A 16,053-nucleotide genomic window follows, 5' to 3' on the forward strand; every position below is an offset into this window, starting at 1 on the left:
TAAGCTGATGGGTCTGAACTTATCCAGAGTGTCAGCTCCTGGTACTTTGGGAATAAGAACTAAGAATGTGGAGTTAATTTCCTTCAAAATACTTCTGGCTCCAAAGAACTCTTGAACTGCCTTAACAACATCCTTCATAATGACATGCAAGTACATTTGGAAAAAGAATGTGGGAAAACCATCAAGTCCAAGCGATTTATATGTCAAAAGAGAAAAAAGAGCTTCTCTCACTTCAGAATCAGAAGGAATGGCCCAGAGCAAATTATTATGGTGTCGTTGGAGGATCTGAGGGTAATCATTTGTTTGTTCTATGCTCTTACTCCAGGACAGTTTGGGCCTCCCTCACCCAGGACCTTGGCCATAGCTAGTGCTTTCCTTCCAACCTTCTAGACTTTTTCTATCAATGGCATGGCATGTTCAATGGGTCTGCCTTGTAGGAAATTATCTCCTGGCTCCTGCCCCATTTGTGTTGGAGCATATGGAAGGAGAGAAACAATCAGATTTTCAGAGATAGGGAGGAGCCGGCTTTAGTTGTTGGAAGAAAGATCTTCAGTAACATAAAGGATAATTTTTTCATGAGGAAGGGGGGAGTTTTTGAGATAGGAGGTAGGAAAAAGGAGAAGGTAAAAGACAAAGTGAGGAAAAGATAGGAAGCCAAGTGGCTCCTCCCCCCTGAAGGTTGGCACAAAGCCAACTTTGACGGAGCCTCCAAGGGAAACCCTGGATCCTCAGGTAGTGGAGGTGTGGTAAGGAATGAAAATGGAGACAGTATTGTGTCTTTTGCTCTCCCGTTGGGTTTCCAAACAAATCATTTTGCAAAAGCCAACGCAGCGTGCAGTGCTGTAAAATTGGCTTTTGAAATAGGGGTCACCAATTTATGGCTTGAAGGGGACTCGAATAACATTATAAAGTGCATCAATGGCAATTCGTATCCATCTTGGACGATTACAAATCTTATTGATGAGACCAGAGAGACCCTTGCCAAATTTAATAAATTCCACGTCACCCATACTTTTCGGGAAGCAAACTCGGTTGTCGATAGGTTTGCGAATATAGGGGTTGGCATAGACCAAAAATGACTTGGCTTCTCGAAACTTGTTTGTCGGAAAACGTTAAAAGTTTGATCGACTTGGATAAAATTCAAGGAAGTACGAAGGAAATAAATTTTTAATTATGAATATGAAAGGGTTAAGAAATAAGGGTACTTTTCATAATAGAAGCATGAGAAATCATAAATGCAATAATCCTTTATTGATTAATCGCCACACTTTGTGGGTTGTTTATCGCAATCATTTCAGGGGCAATATCAGGGTTATTTTTCTCTATTCTTTGCTTACTCTCGGTGGTCCACTTTAGTCACAGAGTGAAGAGCACATGAGTAAAGTGGGTGTGCAGTGTGTAGAAATGGTGGGCGAGATATGTAGAAAGGAGCCAGTGGGGGACTTTGAGAAATGGAGAAGTAGGCCAAAAGTGTGGGAAAAGCTTAAAGAGGGTGGGGTTACCAAGTATATCATGAAGCTGCATGGTTTCGATCAAGAGGTGACCAAAAGTATGGTGGGGTCCTGGAAGGATGGCAGGGTTAAGGTGAATGGTATCTACTTCCGGATTAAGGAGGAGTTGATTGTGGCTGTCACTGAAATCCCTATCGAGGGTTTTAAATTCTTCAGGGATAAGAAGCTCTCTACCAATGTAGTTAGGGACTTTGTGGAGAGTGAGAAGGAATTGAAGGCGTTGAAAAAGATTGACACCTACTATGTCCCCAACTCCATGAAGAAGCGATGGAGGTATGTTCTAAAAGCTATTATTGAGTACATTACATTGGACCCTAGGTTTGATAGAGCCCGAACCCAGCACTTTGTCATTTTGAATCATTTTCAAAAGAAAGCCAAAATTTCCTTCCCTTATTATCTGTTAACCTCAATGAGCAAGGCGGTGGAAAGCTTCAAAAAGAAGCCCATCGCAAACCCGGCTCTGCATGAGGGGCTACTGTTGCTTATCCACGAGCACTTCAAAGCTCAGACCATAAGCATTGCCCCCCCCCTCAAATAGAGAATGTGGAGTCTGGAAGTTCCAGCTACCCTGACTCGGATGCAAATTCAGAGCCTCATCTCTGAGAAAGGTGGAATCTCTTCTTCGGGGAAAGCAGTGACTTACCATGCTAAAAAATCCCCCTCCCCCATAACCCCAAGCAGAAAAAGCCCTAGGGATCTTAGGCAGAAGCCTACTAAGAAGGATGAGGAGGGAGATAGCGATGATGAGGAGGAACCGGAGTCTGAGGAGGTGGTTAAGGAGATGCAGGAGGAAATAAAGGAGGAAAGTGGAAGGAAGAAATGCAAGAGGGAGAGTTTGGAGGAAGTGCACTCTCAAGTTGAAGAGGCTTCTGTGCTGCCCCTTTCTCTTGTCCATCTCCATCCTGAGGAGCAGAAAGAGGAGAAAGCTAGGTATACGGAAGGGGAAGTGCAGACCAATGATAGGAGGAAAGCGTGGATAAACTTCAATGTCAAGACTTCCAAGATGGGCATCTTTAGGGAGGCCATGAATCCCCAAATCCTCTTGGACAATCAAGAAGAGTAGTAGCTGGAAGAACTAATTGATCCGGCGATTGTGGCTATTTCAAACAGAGCCAGGGAGACAGGGATGAACCTCTTAAATAATGCTCACAATAGTATGATTGATAATTTTAGATCAATCAAATGACTTTTCCATGAGCTTGAGGACGTTAAAGATCAGGTGAAACATATTGAGGCAACAAGGAAAGGGATGGATGCCAACAGGAGGACGAATTCGGCTGACAGGCTCAGTCTAGTAGAAAAAAAGGATACACAACCTGGAAAACTACAATCACAACCTTGTGAATCATATGTTCTCCTTGTTGAGCTCCATTAACAACAACATCATCTGTCTCATGGGTTGGATCAAAGACAGAGAAATGCATGAAGATGAGGATGGAAAAGACAGGGATGAGGCCAGAACAGAGGATGACTCTGCAAAGGACAACTCCATTCCTGATCAGGACTAGGGGAATCAAAGGGTGCAACAGATGGAAATGAAGGAGAATCAACTGGCCTTTGAGGCTAATCAGGTTATGCATGATCTGGACCAAAAGAATGAGGAATAACTCTCGCTTGTTCTTTTGTTTATCATTGTCTTTTGGCTTTTTGTTCTAGCTTTAGGTCGTGGCTTTGCTTGTTTTTTTTTTCTGTTCTTTTCTCAGAACTCTTTTCTTTGGCTGGGCTTAATGCTTATTATCAGCCTATGAACTTAAACTTTTTTGGCTAGGCTTTCACGCTTATTATCAGCCTTTTTCTATTTTAACTATTGGGTTTCAGGTTCCCTGTAAAACCTATTTATCTAATCAAAAAAATCAGTGCAATTAACTTATCAAATAACCCAGTGATGCATTCCAAAACTAAGCACATTTCTATAAAATATCATTTTCTCAGAGAATTGGTGCAGGAAAAAGAAATCAGATTGGAATATGTTAACACAAAAGAATAGATTGCAAACATTTTCACCAAGCCATTACCTAAGGATGCATTATTGTATCTAAGAGGTAAGTTAGGGGTCATTCCCCTATCTGAAGCTCACTAAATAAAGTTTTAGTGATGCATCAACCAAAACGAAGTTGAAAATTAATCAGTTGATATAGCATAATCAAAAGGAATATTGCATATGAATCAGTACTCAAGGTACATTGATAGTAATTTGGTATGTTTTGTCTTTGGCATGTGTTGTCAAAGAGGGAGAAGATTATTGTCATATCTTTCTGAAATTTTTTTATAACTTTCTGAGGGAGAGGTATACTATCATATAAGTTATGTAATTCCTTCACAAAGGGAGATTATTGCATGAAAGAGAAGAATTTTTTTGGTGAAAATCTAAGAGGGAGAAACTTTCTATCATAGAAAGTCTTGTTCTTAAATTTCATTGTGCTATGACATGTTGTGTTGCCATTAATGCCAAAGAGGGAGATTGTTGGATACAATTATCTAAGTGAGTTTTGTTATTGATGTTACACAAATGTCATATCAGTTGTCTATCAGTGCTTACCGAGCTCACTTGGTTAGCAAGACAGTTTTCCTTGTCTACTGAGTGTTCCTAAAGATTACTCTACGAAGACAATGTCTACCAAGCTCACTCGAGCGTCGAAGAAATTCAGGTAGGAAACAGTGTTAACCGAGTTCACATAGTTAGTGAAGAAAAGTTTGACAGAGTTAGTGTTCATCGAGTTCACTTGGTTGCCAAAAAATATTTTTGTAATTTTTTAATGTTAACCAAGCTTTTGTTGGTTAACACAAGAAATCATTTTAGAACTAGTGTTTACCAAGCAGGGTCGACCAATGAAGGATTTTGGCATATGCAGCTTAATCATTTTAAATATTGTTTCTAGCCAACTACGGTGATGATTATTGGTTATTGTAATTTGAATTTGAGTCGACTTGACAATCTAGATGGTATAAATGAAAGGTCAAGTTGAGATTTTTAGTGTGTGTGCAAGTGTGTTGTTTGAATTGAGAAGGAAAGAGTGAGAGCGAACTTGAAGAATAAGTAGGTATCCTTGTGGAGCAGAAAAGTGTTATTCAATTAGGAAGGATCAAGTATGAAACAGAATAGAGATCTGTAATCAGCAATTCAGTTGCATCACAATTAGGTCATTTCATTGTTACTCTCTAACCATTGTAGCAGTGATCTAAAATCTCTTAACAGAGTTGGTTTAACAGCCAGTCGTAAATCCTCTAACAAGGTGATAGTTTCGTTGAATTGTTTTAAGACCTCTTGCAAGGTCACTTCTAGCAAGATGATTAAATCCTCTAATAAGGTCACACCTAACAATGTGTTTTGTAACCTTCAACCAGTTGGCTCCTAAAAAGAGTGAAAATAGTAACTAGTTACTTTGGTGGTTTTTCCCATATTGGTTTCCCAAGTTAAATCTTGGTGTCTCATGTGTTCATATTATTTCTCTTATGCTTGCAAATTAATCGCTATGAATTTTTTAAGATCAGCTAAAAGTAAATCACTCTTTGCATTTACCAAGTTACAACATTTTCTATGTGTTTACCGAATAATAGAAGCAATCAGTTTTATTAGTCTAAATTTTATTGTTGACATCTAAGGGATCTAGGATATATTTTAGTGGTAACTAATTCACCCCCCTGCCCCCCCCCCTCTTAGTTACTCCTATATTTCCAACAAATGCTCCATGAGGGAAAATATGATTAGAGAGAAGCATTGTGGCACATTAGGAGGACACTTTGGGATTGACAAGACTCTAATGTTAGAAAGTTTGTGGAAACTTGTACAATTTTCCAAAGAGCTAAGGGAGTCAGAACAAACCAAGGTCTTTATTAGCCCTTACAAATCCCAACAAAGTCATCGGGCAGTGTGAGTATAGATTTTTTCTTGGGTCTCCTAAGGACTAGACAAAGTTTTGATAGCATTTTCATTATTGTGGATAGATTTAGTAAAATGGCTCATTTTGTTCCTAGCAAAAGCTCTAATGATGCTTCACATATTGCTAACCTATTTTTCAAGGAAGTGGTCAAGACCCATGGATTGCCAACATCCATTATCTCAGACAGAGATGTAAAATTCCAAGGTCATTTTTGGAGGACCCTATGGAAAAAGTTGTGCACAAATCTATCCTTCAATTCTACCTACCATCCACAAACAGACGGCCAAACTGAAGTAGTGAATAGATCTTTAGACAACCTTCTGAGGTGTCTAACAAAACAACATGGACATACATGGGATATTATCCTCCCTCAAGCAGAATTTACCTTTAATGAATCAGTAAACAGGTCAACAGGGAAGACACCATTCCAAGTAAACTATGGATTTCATCCTAGAGGAGTTGTAGAACTGAGAGATTTACCAAATGAATTCAAAATTAGTGCACAATGTGAAGAATTCTCAGCATGGATCAAGCATATTCATGATCAAGTTAAAGACACTTTGCATCAGAATACTGCAAGGTACAAAGAACAAGCAGACAAGAAGAAAAGACATGTTTCTTTCAAGGAAGTAGATCAAGTGTGGGCATATCTAACAAATCAAGGCTACCCAAGGGACACACCAAGTTGCAGATGAGAAAGATTAGACCCTGTTAGATATTGCATAAATTTGGGGAAAATGCATATGAAATCTCATTACCCCCAACCATCTATATTTCTCCTATCTTTAATGTTTGAGATCTCACCCCTTTCAAAGGTGATGTAGGAACTAATAATGTGATGTAAGATATTGATGATGTAATGTAGGAAGAATGGATCAAAGACTTGCCACCTAGCCAACCACTACAGTTGGAGAAGATTTTGGATTCCAAGGTGGTCAAGAAGGCAAGAAAGAAAACCTATATAGAGTACTTGGTCAAATGGAAGGGTCTTCTAGATATAGATGCTACATGGATGAGTGAAGAATGAATTTCCAAGCATGGAACTTATGTTCAACAACTATCCTCAAGTGGGACTTGAGTTTCAAAAAAAGGGAGTATGGTGTAGGAGCACCTATTCCTCCACTCTCTAGAGCATCCACTTACAGCAAGCTCTTCATGAGTTTCACTCAAGGGCATTTATGCCTAAGAGTCTTTGATAAGTTTTAGAAGTATTTTTTCATTAAAAATAAGCCTACTTGTAAGGCCTAGTAACCATTGGTGTTTTATAAACCATGGGTATTTAAGTATGGTCATTAGGCACATCTTAGTCCTAAGATAGGTAGGTGTATTCTTAGGCTTCTAAACTATGTACTCAATTAACACAGGGAATCCCTTTGTTAACTAACCCAACTCGGTCAATACAGATTTTATACTAGTGTTCCTTCATTAACCGACCCAACTCTTTCAACACTATCTCCAAACTCAGTTACACTGATCGCTCAGCACATACGGGAATTTTCTTCGATGTCTAAGTGAGTTAGTTAACATTGACTTCTTGGTAAAGGATCACAGGTTCTCATTACATTTTAAAATTTTAACTTAATCACTCCCTAACAGTCACAACCTTTGAAAATTGGTTGGATTAGTTGGGAAAGGTCTTCAAATAGCCCTTTTAGGGGGGTGGAAGATAGAGAAGATGTACTTTGCAATTTGAAATCAATAAAATTTCCTATTTTTCCTTATAATTTTTTGTAACACTTGAGTGTACAGGATGGTATGGATTTGAAGGAGAAAATAATTATTTGAATTTGAATCTTGAATGTCTTAGGAGAAGAATGCAAGTGGTTTGACGGGTCCAAGTGATCAACATCAAAAGATATTCCACATTCTTCCTCGAGTGCACCAAAACCCTTGTTTCATTGACAAGTTTTTGCAAGAATGCCCTAACTTGCATTTCCACTATGGAAAACTCTTGCCACTTAGGAAAATAAAATTTAGGAGGATTTAATATAAGACCTTAGAAGCATGGGAAATGGAGAGCAAGTTATCTAGTTTTGCAACCTAGCCCTAGGCCAAACATCTCTATGTGTTTGGTTTACAACAACATTTATTGAAGTTCTAGAAGCACTTAGGGGATGGATAAAACCTTTATAATGGTGGAATGTGATCTCTGATAGATCCCTCTAGTCCCTCAGTTGGTGGTTGAGTCCGATCATTAGCCCAATGTATACTTCCTTCACAAACCCAATGGCTAATGAGAACTCCTAAGCCTAAAAGCCAGATTTTCTATTTGAGATTGTTGGCATAAGTTAGGTTGTTATAACCCATCAAGTTGAGTTTTTTGAATGTTCAGGAACCTTTCCACTTCCCTTTGAACACATAGGTTCGCATTTCAAGCATACCTCTAGAATTTAGTAATTTTGTGCTTAGTGATCTAGTTGTGCTCTTTCAAGTACCTAGTTCATGTTTGTGAGTAAGGTTTATACAAAGGTATAAAGCCCTCTCTTGACTCCATTTTGGGGTATTTGAAGTATTCTAATGCCACACCACAACCTAGTTTCCTATATAAGTGAGAGCTCTACATCACTTGCCCTTGACTTCCACTCCAAAAAAATCCCTCATTTCTTATTCAATGTATTTGATGATCTTGACAATAATCTTCATTCACATAATTGAGTATATATAGGAATAAAAAATATCAATGATTTCAGCATGAGGATGCATCCCACCAATGAAAGACATTTTAATTTCCACACTTCCATTGTCCTGATGCAACTATCAAGCAGCTTAGTCCACAAGTTGGATTTACTTGCTCCTCCAAACAGTGGTAATCCTAAGAATTTCCAAGGGAGTCTTCCTCGTTTTACTTGATGATTCTACATATCTCCCACTTCTTATTCAAATCAGTAATAAAAAAAAATCCTCTAATTTCTATGAATTTATTTATACCAAAAGTTATCAAACAATAGTACATGTATGTCTCTAAGAACTATGTAGCATTTTTTAATAAAACTAAAGTTCACTATGATAATGTTGTCAAAAATAAGGGAAAAAAAATTATGGTTAGAAAGATAAGAAGAAGTTGAAATTTTCATAGTAATTTTACAAATACCTACTTGATGATATGTAAACCTGATGACGAGGAAGTTGAAAAAATTAACCTAGAATAATAAAAAGGGTCTAAAGTGAGAGATAGAGGGAGATAAAAGACTCCCAAGCCTTAAGGGTGTTATCCAACCCTCTTACCTAACCATAATGTGGTCGGGTTTCTAACTATTTCAAAATGTGATCAAGTTATATGTAAGACTAAGATAGTCCTTCCAACTTGTTCATAATGCAATCACATTTTTAAGCACTAAAAATGCAATTGTGTTATGTAGAAGTAGAAATGCCTTGTGCATAAACTCTCTATGTCAAGTTCATGTTTTTTGTTTTTCTTGTTCTTTTCATTTGTGAGGAATATATCATTTACTTTTAGAAGTTTTCTGTGTTGATTCTTATTTTTATTGGTTAAACTTGGTTTTCTTTTGTGCACATTAGTTGCACACATATAGGTACGATTACATACTTGGTATGCACTTTCTACTCAATTTATTGACTTGACCAACATATTTTTTCACTACTCCAAATGTTCTTTTATTTCTCTTTTTGTGTCCTCTCTAATTTGTGAGAACTCCATGTAGTAAATGCAATACAAGGCCAAGCTTATTATTACCAATTCTATTCTCAATCAGTATGAACTTAATTATTTACATGATAGTGTTTACTCATCTACAATTTAAAAATATGGAAACTCATGAAGTTTTATATTGAAACATGATGGTTGCAAATATGTAATTACATGGAAGTATGAAGTGATCTCGTGTTTAAACTCTAATTCTAAAAGAGCTCTAGTATATGTTTGGTAAAATATCACAATAAAATGGAAAGGTTTTGAAGTAGTTTTTCATGCCAATCATTTGAAATAATGTTGTTCTGATTAGGTAAAAACATGTTTTGAAAGGACCGAAACCTTGTACATCAAATCTAAAGATATGACAATATAAGGCCCAAATACAATAGTGTAAGTCACCAAACAAAGATAGGGAACAACCAAAAAATTCCCACCACAACGAACATCAATCCTCAACAAGGGAGCTTAAGATTTAGATTTAGATTTAGAACCTCCCTTGTAGGACCGCAAATTCTTATCTAGAGGAGGGATGGAGTACTTAGATTTCTTTCCTTTTACCATTGTCCATCCATCATCTCACTTAGCCGCATTGTTTGAAATAATGTTGTTATTGTGCACTAGCAAGCTATATGTTTGACAAAATTATGGAGTAAGGTGTAAAATTAGTTCCATTTCAAATGTTTGATAAAAAAATGATGATGTATATAGTTGTCCTATTTTGGTGAAGTTAATGCTTAAATGTTAGATAGGTTGTTCATTCTTTCTTAATAACTTAATATTTATACAACCATACCAATGTTTGGAAAAATTACTATGCAAGGTGTTTGTCTTTGGTAATGTGTTTTGTCAAAAGAAAGAATAAAAGATATCAGTCTAGACTCTATACACCAATTATTTGATGAAATTCTTATGAGACAATAATGAAAAATTGAGGACATAATAGTTATGGGATCTTCTTCCATCCCTCTTTGTTTAAATTTAAGATTTTCATCTCCTTAGGACAACATTCTTGAGATATAATCATTACCCATCAACTTGCACGTAAAGGTCTCAAATCATGTGTCTAGAACTTGTCTTAATGGACATCGTCCTAATCATCTATGTTCATTGATTTTTAAACATCTTGCATCCACATATTGTCACATCAATTTTAGTCTCAATCTCACACAAGCTTTCTTTACATCAACATTCCTATATTTCTTTTCTTAATATGTGTTCATGTGTGCACTGACCACAATGCCAAGTTGTTTACAAGTCATCGATAGTTTCCTTTATTTAAAACAAACTCTCAAAGGTTCTTTTCAACACTATTAATTTCTCAATGCATCATGTATACTTACTATTTTTTTCTTCAAACCTTGTATTATGTGCTCTTTTATATAAATTTTTAACACTAGAAAAATATGAATAATACAATGCCACATATTTTACGAGTCACTGATGTAAACAAATTAACAAATTATTGTGAGTTTTTGGTATTATTATGAACAAGTACATTTATTTGTTAAATTTGTAATATATTTTTTTGTTTATATATAGATATTAATAGTTTAATTAGATTTTTTCTAATCCTATTATTAATATAAGAAGTTGAATATATAGTTTTAAAAAGTTATAGCATTTATATAAATAAAATAATTTTAATATCAAGTATAATAAATCTAAATTTTTAAATAATTAGAAAATAATCATGTTAAAAACATGTAATTATAAATAACTATCTTTTAATATATCTCAAATAGAATAGAATTCTCTCCAATAAATAACTCAATTCTTGAATCAATCAATAAACATAATTTTTCTTCTTTTTTTATGAACTGAAAGAATTGTCATGATAAGATCATTGTCCTTTAAAAGTACATTAGTAAATACGCCACTTTTAGCATGAACATAGGGAAAATATGAGCTTTTGAACACCTTATCACATCAAAATTTGTATTTCTTGAAAATCTCTGAAATGTCGCATGACTATATCCTATGCAAAAATAAAACTTCATAAAATTTACACTGCTAATAGACAAATAAATTAGTATATTTCATAAATAAATTTGATGCTGAAAAAAACTTTGGAGAAACTTGCTTAAATAGAAAAAAGTAGCCTCTTTGTAGCACAGTGGTAACAAATTGAGTTCAAAGAGTGTCTAAGAATGTTAGGATTAGTGAGACAAAAATAACAATTACATGCAAACATAACCAATATTAGAAAGGAATAAAGCACACAGAACAGAACACAAGACACAAAATTTAACATGGTTCCCCCAATCCATGGACTATGTCCACCAAACAGTGAGTCCAATATTTGTATTATCTAGTGATTTCAACCATATTACAATCTGCAATCCCTTGCAACTAAGTACTACCGCAAGAAGCTATTGTCACATCGTCACATAAAATATCCCTAACCCTAAGACATTTTGTACAAGCTTGTATTGGTTACAACATGTCAGCCCTCGAAAAAATAGTCAGAAAATAGACCAAAAAAAAAAAAAATCTTGGGGGCTCTGCCCCCCAAACTACAACAAGGATACATGACAAGTGCACAATACTTACATGATCAGTCACCATAACCTAACAAAGAACAACATTTTTCAATTCTACCAAACTCACATTTTCATGCAACATAAATCTTGTATTGAGGGAAAGATGAGCAAAGTGTAAAGCTCGTCTCTTTGATGTAATGCATACAAATGGAGGGAGTAAAAATAAGGCATATGAAATGTTTGACATAATGTACCCAATATATCATCTCATATAGTACAATTAGCAAGTGTCGTGTTAAATATGGCAAGCTTTGCCTACTTTCTTTCATGCACGTACAAACTTGGAAGTTAGGGTTCGTTTGGTTTGTGGAATTTAAAAAACCCAAATTTCTACAAACCTCAGTTTAGCCAAATCAAGGTTTTGCAAATCTTCATTCCGATTTTTGTGATTTTACTTAAACCGTTTGTTTCTCTCGGAAGATGTGTGTGAAGACACATTTATATGTGTAATCTTGGAGTTGAAGGCAAATTTCAAAAAGTAGTCCATTCTATTGTTTTTACACTCCTTAAAAAACATAATCAGGTTTTGATTTTCAATTCCTACTTGTTAGTAGGAAGTTGAAAAACCTGGTTTTGAGGCAAAATTGGAAGTCCTGTATGCTAATTCCATTTTGCCAATTTTGAAACAAATGCAAAAAATTTCAAATCCGGATTTTGAAAAAGCCAATTCTTGTCATCTTCAAGGAACCAAACGGACTTTAATGTTAGAAAACCTCAAGTTTTAAGTTCTTAATGAAAATTAACTTCCACGTATACTTTTGGGGTCTAATGGAGAAACATGGGTGATCATAAGCATAGAACAAGTCACCATGTGCTCACATTTTGAACTATGGCATAGATTTGAAGAGTTACAGTAAGACAAAGAGAAGATAAAGCATTTAATGAAACTACAAGTTTTAAGGATGGTTGTTAAATATCGATGAAGAACATGTTTGTAAAGGTTAAGTTGGTGAACAAATGTTGGTCAAGAAAATAACACCACGTTCACTTTTGCAACACCAATATATTGGTTTTATTTTAATAGCATAGGCTGGAAGGTGTATTTTCGTAAAAAGTGACTTATGTCTCTTATTCTAAACAAAAGTTATGCTTTACATTTATTTTTTGTTAAAGTTAGTCAAAACTTAACTTGTTCAAAAAGGTAGTTATATTAAGTAGTTTCATAAGGTAGTCAAGTAGTTATCTCAAGTACTTACCTAAGGTAAACACCTTAGGTAGTTATCCTTGATAGTTACAAGACTAGTTAGGTGGTTACACTAAGTTGTTATTTAAGGAGACTCTAAAAATACAAGCTAATTTGCAATGTAAAAGGGGAGACTTTTTGCAATGGAGATAATATGGAGAAATTTCCAAACAAACTTTTGGGTTTACATCACACATAAAGAGTTTTTAATTTTATATATTGTCAAAGAGATAACAAATAATGTATTTATTTGTATATCTCAAATGTACTCATGATTTGTTATTACTATTTGAAAGTTAGGTTAGAAATCTCTTATGTTATAGTGAAACCCAAATGTTCTATAATCTATGTAATAGATGAGATGGAACAAACACATTTCTTGGTATCTTTAATGAATATTTTGGAGAAGCATATCTTTTCATATGTAAGCATCTTCTATCCTTTTTTCCATCATTGCCTTTTGTGCTAAGTACCCCCTTGTAATCTTTTTACATTACTAATATCAACTAGTATTCATATGTCCGTTGTCTGGGTTTATATTAATCATTTTCTTTAGTTTTGTGTTTGCCTCCATTTTGGACTTTCAGGTGAAAAGTACTCAAAAATACAAATACCCCCTTCATTTGAGGGAGCTACCCGACTCAAACGTAGAGGAAGATTGCAATTTAATAGTATGATTAGATTCAATTTCTCCAACTATTGGTGTGGTTGACACTACTCACGTGGAAAACATGGTCATTCTGAATAAAGCATTCACAATGAAAAATTTGTTTACCAACAATAATCAATCTTTCTTGATAATTCTAGATTTGTAGATCTTCCTTGCGCACAACTCCAACAAATCCTAGACTCACAGTAATCTTTGGTAGCTTCAAAAGTGGCAATCTCTTTGTAAGACTTCAATCCTTTTTGTTGTGGTTCAAAGTCTTTGATTTTTGTGGCATATATTATTCTTCATCAATGCTTGCACTCTAGTAGATAACCTACTCTTGCAATAAGCTTTAGCTTTAGATCAACCTACCCTTGCAGTAAGCTTTGGCTTTAGATCAACAATCCTTCATATTCTTATGCCTCTATAAGCTCTTCAGACAACTGAAGAAGCTTCTAATTCTAACATGACATACTCTAGTGACAAATGACATTGAAATAGAATTACACACAACCTTAAATATCAACACCTAAATATTAAATCCATTGAAAAATATAAAACAAGCAAAGCAACATATATAGATTTAAAAATATGAAACAAGGGTTTGAGGTCTTATTTATATGAAGATTCAATTCCTTATAGGCCCTATATCATTTTCTAACATGACATGCTCTAGTGACATGGTATCGAAATAGAATTACACATGATCCTAAATATCTACACATAAATTCTAAATCCATTGTAAGTGTAAAAAAAGGAGAGAAATACCTAGAGATTTAAAAATAGAGCTCCCAAGTCCCCTACAACGGTTTTTGATGTTCTATATCATTTTTAATTTAAATTTTATTATTTCTAATCTCAAATCACATGTCTAAGTCAATTAATTATTTGTTATCAAAGGTTTTGCAATTTGATTGTGTGTGTAATTTTAGCATCAACGTAGAGTGTGATCCATCATTAGAAAGTGTGTTGACCATGTAAGACTGTGTATTGTTAAATATTTGTCTAAGTATTTTATGCAAGGTTGTATTTTCCCTTACAACAAAATAAATATATATGCTACTAATTTTTTTATCAAGTCATACAAAATTATTAAATCATAAATTTGAAAATAAATATTAGAAAGTGAAATAATTTCTACAATCATTTAAACATAGATATTCTCAATTGAAATCTATCATTTAGATAGACTCTTGATATCATTTAATATTAAGCATTAAAAATAATCTTATTGATAAGTTAAAAATATAATACAACTTATTAATCTGAGGCAGTGAATTAATGTTCGGACTTTCAACATTTTGAGGGCACCGTTGAGGAAGCGCAGGATACAATTGCCCATGGCGGTTGCTCTTCTCCTCTTGTTTGCACACACTTTGTTCCTCTCAAACTCTCCCAAATATTTGGAATAACTAGGGAAAATATTTATGGAGATGTTTTGATGTCACACTCTTTGAACCAACATTGCCTAATTCATGAACATATCAAACTTAAAATGCTTCATAAATTTTAGTCCTTTGATGTTCCATGTCCCCTCTCATTCATCTATTGTAAGATTTGACTCATCATTCAATGTTTTGGCTAATATTGTGATATTGCTATCAGGATTTAACTATTTATTTTTCATTGTGAAATTTGCTACTACTAAAGATAGAAATGCCATCCTACATCATGGTTTCTCTTGGGGCGAGAAGTTCCCCTTAATGGCTAAACCTTGGTATAAGGATTTTGACCCGTCAATGGAATCCTTTAATAAGATTCCTCTGTAGATCAAGTTGTCAAATCTCCCCCTTCACCTATGGTTGGATTTAATCTTGGAGGCGATGGGGAAGGCTCTCGGGGACTTCTTGCTAGTTGATATTGCATCTTCCAATGTATTTCAGACAACGTATGCTCACATTCTTGTGGAGATCGACGTCTCCAAGGGACTCCCTGAAAAGATTAAGTTGGTCTCCCCTCTTGGCTCTTGGATTCAACTTCTTGATTATGAGGGTATCACCTTTAGATGCAGGAAATGCCATAAGACTTGCCACCTTATTGCCCGTTGCTCCTCTAATAAGTCTAGACCGAAGAAGTCACCTTCTTAGTGGAAGGGGGTTTTGGGTGATCACTACACAGTTCGGAAAGCCTCCTCTGTTAGGGATGGTGGCTCTTCTCAACACACTTTGGTGGCGGATTCAGTTGCTGTCTCTGATGGTACAAATGTTGCCCCATCAGTGGTGACCTCTTCTCTTCTCCCTCCTTCTGATTCTGCCACTGGCGATTCGACTGTAGCCCCTCTTGTGTCTCTGTCTCAGGGTGTTGTTGTTGTCCCTTCTTCTGTTGTGGTCGTGATGTTGTGCAGTGGTGGTTCTTCTCCTATCATAGGGATTTTGGGGTTTGGTTGTGGTGTTGTTGACTTTGCATGTCAGAAGGTTGTTGGTTTGGTGAAGGATGGATGGACAATTGTAAAAAGAAAAAAGGTCAAGCCCTCCACTCCATCTTTTGATATGGCATTACGTACTCAAAAGACAGGACCGAAAGGTAAATCTTGAGGCCCTGCCTGTTTGCGGCTGTCCCGTTTTTTGTTCTCCTGGCTCTTTTTGCCTGTTGTTCTTTGTAGTTTGATATGGTTAAGGACTTATTGTCTATTTCTTT

This window comes from Cupressus sempervirens, chromosome 10 (assembly GCF_028749045.1).
Source record: "Cupressus sempervirens isolate cs-2001-9-10 chromosome 10, ASM2874904v1, whole genome shotgun sequence".
Taxonomy (NCBI): Eukaryota; Viridiplantae; Streptophyta; class Pinopsida; order Cupressales; family Cupressaceae; genus Cupressus; species Cupressus sempervirens.